The following is a 13,574-nucleotide window of genomic DNA, read 5'->3' as shown; positions in this document are numbered from 1 at the left end:
ATATTAATATCCTGACTATATATCACTAGTTTTATGAGTAGACTAAGTTGAATTTCTAAAAAACACTATAATAATCTATCCTGTAACTTTAATAATAATTTCTAGAAAACACTATAATAATCTATCCTGTAATGGAGTCAACCAGCCATTTCTGATTAAAACTGATAACAAGCCTCTACTCGGTTTATGTGTATGTCACTCCAAATCTGTAAAGTAACTGAGTTGTTATAATGGAATATTTTTACTAGATAAGTATTTCTGCCTTAAACAGATTCTTAGTCTTGGAGTACATTGGAAAATCACTAGGCTGTGATATTTTATTATATTGAGTTTGTGTGTGTGTGTATATTTTTAACCATAAGCTCTTTTTTTTTTCAGTTTTACTGACTTCTCTGAAAAATTGCTACCTCTCTGCTTTCCATCTTCTTGTATCTTTTATGAATCCAAATGGAACATCACTTTTTATTGTCACTGATTATTTTGAATGAACAATGTTCTTAATATAATTTTAGTCAGGTCAATTTCATTAATTAATTCTTTTGTTCATTCACTCATTCCTCCCTTAGGCAACACACATTGATGGAATGGCAATTGTGCCAGTCTCTGAATAGGTTCATGGGAAGCAAAGTTTAATAAGGCATAAAAACATCATCAGAGGAGCTCACAACCAAGGGAGGCAGAGATGAAAACGGATAATTCCAGTGCAGTGTTACCTTCAGAATGGAGGTATTTTTGGGGAATAGGGAGTCTCCAACTAATTGAGAGAAGTGGTACAGAAATTGTGATATTGGAGTTGAAACTTCTGTTTGCTTATTTTCTGTCTGGAAAAATAATGCATGATCTCTGTAGAAAATGTAGAAAGCATAAGGAAGCAAGAGAAAATAATCTACAATCATACTACAAAGATGACCACTGTTAGTTTTAAGGACCAACCCATAGATGAGCTTAAATTTTATCAACAATTTTGTTATATTATACAAAATATATTTTCTTTATCTTGAACATTTACAAAATTATGTTTATATGTACATATCATCCTCCTATGTAAAAATACCAGCATTCATTTTATTATTCCTCTATTGGGTATTTCCTTCTTACAAATAACCCTATGATGAATATCCCTGTGCATAAATACCAGTCTACATTCATAATTTTTTCCTTAAGAAGGAATTCAGCCAGCCTGGGCAACATGGTGAAATCCTGTCTCTACAGAAAAAAATGCAAAAATTAGCCAGGCATGATAACACACCTGTAGTCTCAGCTACTTGAGAGACTGAGGCAGGATTGCATGAGCCCAGGAAGTTGAGGCTGCAGTGAGCCATGATTGTACCACTGCACTGCACACTTCAGCGTGGGCAACAGAGTGAGACCTTGTCTATATAAAAAAATAGAAGAAGGAGAAGGAGAAGGAATCCAGAAACTGAATTACAGATTAAAGGGTCTGATTGTTTTTAAGACTCAGCGTTTTCTCCAGTGCCTGCCCCTTTACTGATCACAGAGCAAGAGCCCAAGCCCTTTAGAAAGTCAGACAAATTACAATGTGGGGAAGTTCTTTACAAATTCTTAACATCTTTGGTGTCTGTGTAGATGTGTATATCTGTGCATATGTATGTGTCTCAGATGCAAACACACACAAGTATCCTGACTCTCTTCTAAGAGGCATTCTGTGACTACCTCTTGCCTAACATGCACAATGGTCTGTATTTGACTTTTTGTCAGTTGTATTTTTATTTTATCCATCTCTCTATTCCGTGTCTGTTGTGTGGTAGGAAGTTAGTAAATGTTTCTTGACTGAGAGAGAAGAAAAACAAGACCATTCAATAATTAATGTTTCCTTTTTTTTTAATATCATGTGTTTTTTGTTTTCAGCAGTCAGCAAGACATGGTGGTGAGCCTTGGCTGTAAGTCTTCATGATTGAAGAACTCTTTTGCACAAAACAAAGGTAAATATTTGAGTCTGGCTGGGTATTGCTGGTAGGAGAAAAATCTTTCTCTTTGGAAAAATTTCCCACAAATATCTCTGGGTTCTCTCAAAGTGGTAGCTTTTGTATTTTGTGTTCCTTCTTGAAACACGTCAGAGGGTTCGTGGAGCCTTTGGAATTGGTGCTTTGGGTTGCTTTTCTCTAGTTGAATTTGTGTTTGTGGTTAGCGGAGAATATTGATTCTCTTTTGTATTTTCTTTAAGTACCTAGTAAATATCATTAGGATCCTTAGGTTTTTCTGCCTCTGTTTTAGCCTCTTCTAATACATTATCTCAGGTTGGCTTGATTTTCAACAGAACTATGTTAGCTCTCTTTCTGAAATGCACCCCTCCACCCCACCACCCATTTCAATGTATTTACCAACAGAAGTAACTCTTCTCAACTGTGGAAAATAAAGTCAAACAACATGTAAGATAAATGCAGAAACATGGAAAACAGACCTGGAGATTTATGAGCATAAGGGGAAAGTACTGTTATTTTGATGTCCTAAACTTTTAAATGATGGCAACACTGAATTATGTACTTCATACAGGAGCCAAGAAGGCACAATTGAAAACGCCTATTCTTTTGACAAATTGGAAGCATTCATTCCAATATCTATTTCTTGTTTACCAGGGATAATGCTGAATGAATCACAGACTAGTGGATGAATGTCCCTTCCAACACTTTTAATTAGCAGTGCTGCCTATTAGGATGAACAGAGCGTTGCTTTTCTGCCATAGATTACCCCTAACCCCCCTTAAATGGAATAGAAATCTTATTCTCCACAAGGTAATATTCATCTCTTCCCCAGCCAGACAAGCATAGAAAATTAAACAATGGTCCATTAAAAGCCCAGATAATGTATTTATCATTTCTAGTTTATGTGAGTTTGCAAGGCAAATACAAGTGGGAGCTATTTGTTATGGGACCTTGGGGAACAACGGGACTGGAGAAGGAGCGGGAGGTTGGAGGATCTGAGACTTGTAAAAATTCATTAAAAATATGAGAAGCTATCGGAGACAGAGGAAATTAATTACTCTGAGGGACTCAAATGTCACTATTCATTTAAGTGACCTGGTGAGGAGGCTGAGAAACTTTTTTTCTGAGGGTTTCTATAGTGGAGGAGTTTGGGAGCTGGGATTCCTCAGCTGTCAATTTTTGCATTTCCTTGGTGGCTTATTGACATGTTAAGCTGATTTGCACCCCAGCCTCCTCTAATGAGTAGAGTTCAGTGAGAAACAGAGTCAGGATAGGGGGACACTTGCCCCCACCTCCACCACCACCATAGGCTGCCCAGGTTATTCAGATGAGCTTCACCATGTAAGTAATTGCTGGACCTAGGGAAAGCCTGTAATTTACCACAAAAGAGAGAAGAGGCTGATCATTTGATGCTGGACCAAGTTTGATCTTTTATTATTGCCTTTCCCTCCACAAAGCTATTCTCTGAGGTAGAGTGAATTTGAGAAGACAAATTAAGGTTTTCTACCTACGGAGGACTAGGGAGCAGTAGCTTCTGAAAACAGTCATCTTTTCTAGATTGCCTGTCTAATAAATCTCTTTAATGTATTCTGCCTATAGACAGAGGTTGAGAATATATAGATTCGTGATGACTTAAAAGTTTAAAATCAGTAAGCATTGAGAGCAATGGAGTAAAACCTTTCTCATACATGTGGCTTACCTAGATTCGGAAATTTAATGTTTTATTCTGCCCTCTGCCGTTATGCCTCTATGAGGCCCCACCCAAGTCACCATTCCAGCCTCTGTTGGACAATTTATAAAGCAGGGACAGCAATATCTATCTTCTGTGATTGTTAAGGTCAATGTGCCAAAAGAGCTTTGAAGGATGGAAATAGCATCTGGGTGTGTGGTATTCTTATCACCTATTGGCATATTCTGTTTTAAAATTATTCATTCTTAAACATGGAGGAAACTCAGTGGTTTCTGTGTTCCTGCCTGGGTCAAGCTTAAGGGGCTCAGCAGTATCCTCCCAGCTTGTTCAATTAGGAATAGTGAATCAGCAAACCAAAGAAGGAAGAGCAAATGTTGACCTGAGGACTTCTCTAGTGAGATGTTATTTATGTGGTTTGGGGAAAAGGAAAATAAGTAAGTGAAGCCTATCCTTGGAGAAGGTGGGACGCCTGAATGCTCACCTCCAGAGGCAGTCCCAAGGAGTTACCACCTCTCCAACTAGAAAACATCCTGTGCTTTTGAAATGGAAATACATTATTTATTTGAAGGTGCATCACTGACAAAATTATGCATTGCTGAAGGTAGTGGAGGCAATGTTTGAAGGTTATTCATCCATCCCTGCGAAGAGATGACGAAGTAAACTAGGGCAGTGTCAGTGGAGCTAAAGAAGAAAAGAGAGCTCTGAGAGTCCTTTGCAAGGAGGACTTCCAGGCTTCAGTAGCCCAGGTGGCAAGCATGTAGAATAGGGAGCAGTACAGTGACTCCACACTTGAGTGTTCCCCAGGTGCGTTTACTGTCATTAATGGAAATGTAAAAAAGGGGAGGATAAAATCTCTCCCCACAAGAAGCTCAGTAAGTTAAACAATAATCATATAGAACAGACAGAAATGAGCCCAGAAGAGCAATGCTTGGAACTTTGCTGGGAAAGAGTGTTATTTGAGCTGGTCCTCAAATGATAAGCACTCTGTTCTGGGTGAGAAGGGTTCAAGGCAGACATTCCACAGAAGACCAGCTGCATACAGCAGCACTGAGCCACAGTTGGTTACAGAGACACACACTTGGCTTGTTACATTTCTTCAGCAACCAGAGTATTTGGGGGTTTCTTTTCTGTTTTGTTTTGAGATGGGGTCTTGTTCTGTCACCCATGCTGGAATGCAGTGGCATGATCTTGGCTCACTGCAGCCTCAACCTCCTGGGCTCAAGCGATCCTCCTACCTCAGCCTCCCAAGTAGCTAGGACTACAGGCATGCACCATCATACCCAGATAATTTTTTCATTTGTATATAGAGATAGGGTCTTGCTATGTGGCTCAGGCTGGTCTCAAACTCTTGGGTTCTAGCAATTCTCCTGCCTCAGCCTTCCAAAGTGTTGGAATTGACAGGCATTAGCCACCATGCCCAGCAGCGCCCAGAGTTTTGTACACCTGCATGCACTCAATGATTTTCAAAGGCTTTCATTGTATTGTTGTGTCCTAGGCGTGAACATGGTAGACTACCTGCCTGTCCTCATTAGCCACCCTTGTGGTAGCCCAGGGACCTGTCCTGAGAAGGCTCAGGATGCATTCTGAATCGTTGCTAAAGCAGCTATCTCCGTTCCTTAGTGTTCTTTTGAGGTGTTGTGTTCTTTGTTTTGTTTCACCATTACCTTTTAAAATTACTTGAAAGTCTTCAGCATAATTGAGCTATTGGTTATTCATTTATTATATTGTTTTGGTTTGTCCATCTTTATGTTCATCTGCAGCCGTTAGGGGTGAGACAGTATACCTTTCCCATTTAGGTAATAAGATGGTAATAAGACAGGAAAATGTTTTCTTGCTATTTTTTCTTTTCTCCCCCTTCTTCAATTCTTCCCTTTAATGCCTCCTATATACCTCTTTGTTTTCATTTTCTCTGATTTCCCCTACTTTCCCTTCTACTTTCCTTCTTCCTTCTCATAGAATTGTACATTTTCAACTTGAAAGAAAGTAGGAGATTCTAGATACCCAGGCCTCAACTGTAAAAACTTTGAGAGGTCTCTTAACCAGGTGGTAATTTCCCCTTTCTTATCTGCTACTTTTGGTGGTAGTGATGATGTAGCTTTTCAAAGCTGAATGTCTTAGATTCAAATCTCTGTGTTCCTGCCTGGGTCAAGGTTAAGGGGCTCAGCAGTATAGATTGAAATCTCTGCCCCAAGACATAACAGCTGTCTGACACTGACCAAATCAATCTCTTTAAACTTCAGTTTCGCATCAGGAGAATGAAGGTAGCAGTAATACTTTCCATACATGATTGCTGTAAGCCTTAAAATAATGCATGTGAAAGGGTCTGGAACATTACATGACCTCAATTTATAATGTCAGCAGTTATTACTGCTCATAATAATAAACACATATGATTGTAAACTCTTAAAATGCAAAGGGCAGATATGCTGATCTTTTGACAAGGAAGGCAGAAGCTGAGGAGCCTCTTTCCTACTCTATAGCTGGTCTTATAAAATGAAAATTTCTTGGGACAGACACACTGACAGCAGCTAAATCCCTGGGTGCACAGGGAGCCCTCCCTGGCAGGAGAATGACCTCAGTGCTAAACAGTCAGAAGGCCTGCCATGTTTTTAAGCTTCCTCTGGGCCTCCAGAAAGCATCTCAGTCAGCCCTCTGCCAGCTACAGTATTCCTTCCTGGATAGCATGGTAACTTTGTAATATACCAATGTGACTGGATTGAATTACATTACTGAGAATCTGGTTTCTTGGCATGTTTTCAGTTAGGTAGGCCACAGGGAGACTTGGGGGATACACGAGGGTAGAAGGGAGGTGGCAGCCGTCCTGTAGCTCACATGCTGTTGCTCATCTGTGGATGGAGATGAACCTTGGAGGTATGAAGCAGCATATGTGCCTGCAACTGCTTTCCCCCTCCCTGGATTCTCCTTCAGCTTCTCCATGGCCATGTCCAGATGTGTGTGCTTAGCTCTTTGACAAAAGACTCTGGCTTCTACAAGTCACCCACATCATCAAGCCGGGAAGCAGTAAAAACCAGAGTTCTCATTCATTGTCATGGGATTCAGCCCGTGCTTCCAGATTCTGGGCTGCTCTCAATTTCCCCCTTTAAATCCATTTTCCCTTCCTAATGGCCTGCCCAGTGGACTTCAAGCTCCAACATCAGATGCGAGACAACAGACTTACAGGCTGCTTAACCAGCTCCCACAATTGCATAAGGCCAAATCGCTCTAGTAAATACATAATGCATATATAGTTATAAAATATATATATATATATATATATATTACATATAATGTAGTCATGTATTCATTAGTGGAGCAGAACCAATCACTAAGAGATTATATATGTGTGTATGTACATATGTGTGTATGCATGTGGGTGTGTGTATGTACACATATATATGCATACACACACATATGTCCTTGCACATATACATCATCTACAAGTGGTTGTTTCTCCTTCTCTGGTGGAACTCTGACTGATTCAGACAGGCATGAGCTTGTTATAATAGGGAATTCCCTACTTCATAAGGCAGCCCATTTGTTTTCTGGCTCCCCTCTATGATTCCCTATTCTGTAATACAGAGAAACAGAAATTAACCTTGTAATCCAAAATATATCCTACTTTCTGTTTTGGACTTGTGCCTCTCTCAGCCCTGGATTTGTGCCCCGATTAGCCCTAAAGCCTCTCACCGCCTCTCATTGCCACAGACCTCACCCATTCCAGTTCATTCTCTCCAGTTTCTCACCATTTTTGACCTTCAGAATCAGGATCCTCGTAAAATAAATCCCATAAATAGTACTATGCTAGAGAGGCTCTTCGGACCATTCCATTTCCCCAGACTTGTTTCCTCTTCATCCTTTCTGTGCCTTTGGAAGATAATACCTTGATTCTGAATGTTGGCAAGGTACAAGGTGATATAGAGAAAAGAGAGGGAATCACAGAATTTAGAATCAGAAGTGTAATGTTGACTGCACTTGTTTATTTAGCTTCTAAGGGCCTCAGTTTTCTTGGTTGAGAAATGGGCACACTAATCGTTGACCAGCATATTTTAAGACCTTCTCTGAGTCCACTGAAACCTGAGCAGTCCTAGATGTTTGAGATCCTTCAAACTTGAATCCATCTACCCAACCTTGGATTAGCTCAAGCCTAGGTTAGGAAGTTCCAGTTGTGACCAAGTGTTCAGCTTAAGAACTCATAATGGAGTGGCAAATCAGGACACTTATTTTTTTAACAAAAATAAATATCTTGAAGTAGTAATAAATTTGTATATTATTCAGGATCTACCACAGTAAATTTTTGTCTAAATTATTTCTGAAGAAATTGAATATGGAGTGGTTCCTTTTAAAATAAGAGTATACATCAAAAGTACTTATATATCAAAAATATCACAAAACTGACTAAAAATGGGAAAACACTGAAATACAAAAGAATAAACATTCTCTGGTTTAAACCAGTTAAAACTAACATAAAAGCAAATGCAAAAATAGATATGACAGAACAATCTATTATAAATCTGACTACAAATAAGAAACTAAAAGCTCCAAGTAAGAGCCTTTTAAAAAGGAACACAGACAAGTGATGGAATTAAGTATATACAAATGAAATCGTTATGAATGAATCATATAACTATCCATTCAAAGACAAGAGCCCCTGGCCTCTCAAGCAGAGGGTATATCCATGCAAGGTGAAGAGGTAACTCTAGGAATATCTTATTCGTAATGTGCAGCACAGGCAACCAATTGTGAGTACACAAACCTGGCTAGAAAACATCTCCATAATTGGCAGTATATGCCCCCAGACAAAGATGTGGAGGATAAAAGGTGACAGCTGAAATCCACATTGATGACCAAGCCTCACTCTGCTCCCCTGTAAGCATTTATACATGAACGACCGCCAAAGTTGAAGAAATTGCTGGTTTTCCCCCCACTGTCCTCCCCAAACACATATCCTGCCTGTCTTACAAGTATCAAACAAGTGCTATAGTCCAGCATCTATCACATGGTTGGTGCTCAAGTAACGTTTGTGTGAGGGGCACAGGTCCTAATGAATTGCCAAGGAACTCGTGGAGAAAGTCTAGCAATATCAGCAGACATTATGACAGCATCTGGGACAAAATGAAATGGAACAAAAAAAATGCCCAGGAGAATTATTCTCTAAAGATTTAACACGCTGATGTTCATAACACCTCACCTGCCAAAGGTATCCTGTTCAAAATGAAGGAAGCAACAGAACAGGATTAAATTGGCACAGCTGGAGAAGGTCTGCCTGTGTGTGAAGAGCCGAATGTTATCTCCAGGCAACGGATGGAGTTGTAACATGAGGATTTTTATTTTTAGTGTTGGGGAGAAAATGAATTTGATCCAAGAGACACCTAGGGTTGATAAGAGAGATCAGGGCTTGAGGGAGGGAGGGGATAGATAATAAGCTCAGATCAAGAAGGCTGAGCAAAGAGGTAGAGTAGAGGGAAGAGCTGTGGAAGTGGATCTTGTTATTGCAGACTGGTGCCAGATGTGTAATGAGATGCTCCAGGGCGTCTGGTCAACACAGGCTCCCTACTGCTTGGGACAAGCAACATCAGAGTAGGCACCTAAGGGCTAGGAGTCAGCTTCCAATAGATAAATAATACCAGCAATCTTCCTGTATGGAATGTCTGTGTCCTTTGGGGAACGGGAGATTCTTCATTAAATCACTTAATATGGTATAATTATATTTGTCTGTTTGCATTTTCCTCTCAATCTTTACATTTTCCTATGGGGCTGAGACATGTTTTTCGGTTGTTTTTTGATTGTTTTGCATCATTATTTCTAGCACCTAGCTCTGAAAACTTAAAAAAAAATCACTTCCATATACTAGTGATGATTAATCAGACCCAGGATATGTGAGAAAGCTATCGTTATCTGCATTTATAACTAAAGAAGCAGAAGATCAGAGAGGTGAAGCAGTTTGCTTATAGTCACACAGCTGGTGAATTGTTGAACTAGGACTCGAACTCAGACCTATGTGGATGAAATTTGTGATCTGCTCACAATTTCCCTAAGTCTCAGAGCCTATAATTGAATAGGTGCTCTCTCTAAGTGCTTAAGTACTTCTTGGAAGGAAGGAGGAAGAGAAGGATACAGGATGAGAGAATAGATAATAAGAGGGGAAAGGAAGAGATTTGAATACCAACAACCAGACTTTGCAGAGTATCTGTTCTGGACAGATCATAGACAAATAAGCCTGACACAAGTATTATTCAGAGATTATGCTGGGAGTACTGAATCATAGAAAGAAGGAACTGGAAGAGAGTTTCACCAGAGAACATTGAGATTTATCCATGGAGAAGCCAGGAACTTAGCCTAAGTCAGGTATAAGAATATAAGATCAGGCCGGGCACAGTGGCTCATGCCTGTAATCCCAGCACTTTGGGAGGCCAAGGCGGGTGGATCATGAGGTCAGGAGATCGAGACCATCCTGGCCAACATGGCTAAACCCCTTCTCTACTAAAAATACAAAAATTAGCTGTGCATGGTGGCACATGCCTGTAATGTCAGCCGCTTGGGAGGCTGAGGCTGGAGAATAGCTTGAACCAGGGAGTCGGAGGTAGCCGTAAGCCAATATTTGCCACTGCACTCCAGTCTGGCTTCAGAGCAAAACTCAAAAGAAAAAAAAAATAGAAATTGGAAAGGGAGTGAGGTGGAGAAGAAGAAATCTCTGCCTGTATGAAACAGAAATCTCTGCTGGCTGGCTCCCCTGCAATGAGCTAACCCCACCACACCCATCCCACCTCTACTCCCAGGCCTCAGTTTGCTCATTTTGTCCTTAGAGGAAATTATTATGTTTTAAGGATTAGGAAATTACGACACTAATTAACTCACTAATGCCAAGAGTCAGTTTGAACACATCACCAGGATTAAGTTACTCAGATACCAAACACTGTGGGAGTGTCCAATGTGCTGCAAGATGATTCTTCCAAAGGACATTTCTATAGGAATTTTGTCTAACGGCAGCCATCATTTAAGCCAATCATGTCTCTTTCTGTAAGTGCATTCAGGAAAAATAAAAAGGCTCTCCTGAGCTTGCATGCCCATATATTCTTTACCTCTCTGTGGCTCTAATGTTACCCTAATGCTGGTGTCTTTATTTATCAGTGTCTGAGCTGGGGACACTAGTTCTGGGTGTCCCATTGAAGGTAATGCTCCCAGATGGCTCACAAATTAGGTTCAATAAAATGCAGCCATTCTTCTCTTTTAGTGAGTTCTTAGTGCTGAACCCATTTAACTTATCTAATACCCTATTTGAGTTGTTACATCCTAAACATGGATTGATTAGAACAAGGGAATGGGCTCTCAGGGGAGTGAAATAAGCTTTTTGAAGTGGATAGAGAGCCTGCTTTGAAGCGGAAAATCTAACTGAAGGCTCCCTTTGCCACTTGTTAGCTACGTGGGCTTGATTTCTTGGGTCACCCCCCTCATTCATTTAGCCTCAATTCCTTTACCTGTAATAAGAAGGAAATTAGAAGTGGTTGTGAAGAGTAAGAGGTAACATATATGTGAAAATATTTGGTAAAGTATAAATGATTATAGAAACATAAGTTAATATAATACATTTAGATATAAAATATTAATTGGAGTATACCACCTCACTGGAAATTGTAACAAAAAAATGAATCAGAATATTTTAGAAATCTAAGGAATCTCAGAGATGATCTATTTCAGTTTCCTTTTTGACAGATGAGGAATTTGAGTCCCCTAGTGATGAATAACTCGCATTAAGTCACATAGCAAATGACACACAGAGCAAAGCCTGTGATGCACGGGACCGGCTTCTGCACTCATCATCTTCTGCCCACAGCCTCTGCTTCCTCTTGCACCATGCTTCTGCAGACTATGGCCTTTGATGGAACCACTCAAACCAAGAGCTTCCAACTTCACATGCTAAGGAGAAAGCCCATGCCTCTAAAGCCTGACTATTCCAAGTATTTTGGAGTCCTGTCTTTTATCTGAAATTAGGAGGATGAATACGACAAGTTTTAGAAAGATGACCTATCTAATGTGATTTTTGTGGTTTGGTTTGTCTTTTCAGCACTGAAGGGAGTATCTAGAGTAGTTGTTGATTCCGTCTCTGAAACAGACTCAAACATTTTCTTCCCTTTCCAGTATGTTAGAATGTAAGCACCCTGAGGTCAGGGACCTTGTCCGTAACCCTTTTCACAGGGAAAACTGAGTGCTGAGCACAATATACAGCACATGCTCAGTAAGTGTTCATTTAATGAAAGACAGCGTACCTGCGGCCTTTGCCTTAGTTCATGGTCACACTGTTTTCTCAAAAGCTTCTTAAGTGCTCCAACTCCAGTCTCACTCCTTCCAAACACTCCCTCACACCGCCCTCAGAGTATCCTGCTCAGTTAAAAATACGAAAAGGCTATCTATTCCTCTGTCTAAAACTTTTCAGTGGCTCCCCTTTGCCTACTGGAACTGGAAAAGTTCATTATTGGAGACTTTAAAGTTCTTTACTAAAATTCTTTTAAAGTTCCTGGCCTTGTATGTAGAATCCTCCCTTTCCATTCCCACCTTCTTTCAACACCCACCCACCCACACACACACACACACACACACACCCCACACTCACACCCTTGTATTTGTTTCCAGCCATGCTGGATTACCTGTGACTGTTACAAGAAAAGATCTAACCCATTCTACACCATTTCTTTTATCTAGAATGCCCTTACCTGTCTTTGCCATTTGGTGAACCACGTATTCCTCAAACCCCTTCCCTCATTGCTTTGGTGTCTTCTGAAGTCCAGCTTATTAGGCAGACTCCTTAGAAACATGAACTGTGTCTTTGATTCCCGTGGATTAAGAAACAGGTGATTATCCTGAACATTAGACCTTTCCCTCCAGCAATACAGATTATTGAGATGAGGTTAAAACCTCAGCTGAGTAATGATGATGTGAGCATTTGTGTGAGATCTAAGCCAAAGACACTGGGAGAAGGATGGTTTGTATGCTGGGGTCCGGGGAAGAGCAGAGACTTACACACCATTGCAAAGGACATTATTCTCAACATATCTCAGCCATATCATCTCACACTGGTTGCCCAGAACTGCTGAAAAAGTATACTTTATAAAATGAAAAAAAAAAAACACTGATTTTTATCTCCTCATTTAACTCTAATAAAGTTATTACACATGATTTATTGTTTTTATTAATCAAAAGTAACAAAGTGCCATGGTTTTGTAAGTACCTTTTTATTTATGCATTCATGAATTTTAATGTTAAAACTAATCTAAACATATTCCATGGAGTTTAGCAATTAAGAAAAAGACAAAATACAACCATCATCCCTCATTTGGGTATATTTCTTTTAGTTTTTACACTATACGTTTTTATATTTCATTTTATATGACTAGTATCAGATTTTACATACAAATATAAAGCCCAGTTTGTTTTACCCGTGCCGAAAGTGTTTCTCTCTGCTGCCAAATACTCTCAGTACCATCACTGTAAATGACTGAATAATATTCCATTGAGTAAATTCTCCATTATTAAGTAGATCCAGTGAAATTCATTTAGTCATTTCCCTATTGTTGAAGACTGGTTTCCTTGTAAGTTTTTATCTTTATCAGTTCTATATGAGGACACCTTCATAACACAACGACGTTCCACTCTTTGTTGTTATTGCCTTAAGATGACTCTGATGCCTACTACTAATTTGTAAGCACTCGCCTTGCTAAAAACATTTAATGCCCCCTTACACTCTGCCTCCTGTCCAAAACTGAAGTTGATTCATGCTCCCTGATATGGAATTTGAAGATCTTCCTACCCTGGCCCTTGTCTAAGTCCAAGCATCCTATCTTTATCAACCCTGCCTCCCATGTTACCCCCACCTGCCGACCTGCCTTGGTTTTGATACACATACCAAGCTGTGCTTTCAGCCCTGTGCTGGTGCTCAGACTGCATGA

At 39.9% G+C, this 13,574-nt stretch overlaps 1 protein-coding gene across 4 annotated transcripts in view; it reads left to right on the top strand.

Moving 5' to 3' along the window:
* Positions 1 to 13,574, top strand: part of DAB1 (DAB adaptor protein 1) — a 1,273,242-nt gene that overhangs the window by 604,072 nt on the left and 655,596 nt on the right. For 3 of the 4 annotated variants that reach the window (XM_078331988.1, XM_035253001.3, XM_078331966.1), the window contains exon 3: positions 1,870 to 1,943. The gene's annotated coding sequence lies outside the window, so the exon portion shown is untranslated. The remainder of the gene's footprint in view (positions 1 to 1,869; positions 1,944 to 13,574) is intronic. The other variant, XM_078331967.1, reaches the window with a different exon arrangement.

Source organism: Callithrix jacchus, chromosome 7, assembly GCF_049354715.1.
Source record: "Callithrix jacchus isolate 240 chromosome 7, calJac240_pri, whole genome shotgun sequence".
Classification (NCBI taxonomy): domain Eukaryota; kingdom Metazoa; phylum Chordata; class Mammalia; order Primates; family Cebidae; genus Callithrix; species Callithrix jacchus.
This window is presented reverse-complemented; position numbering and strand designations above follow the sequence as displayed.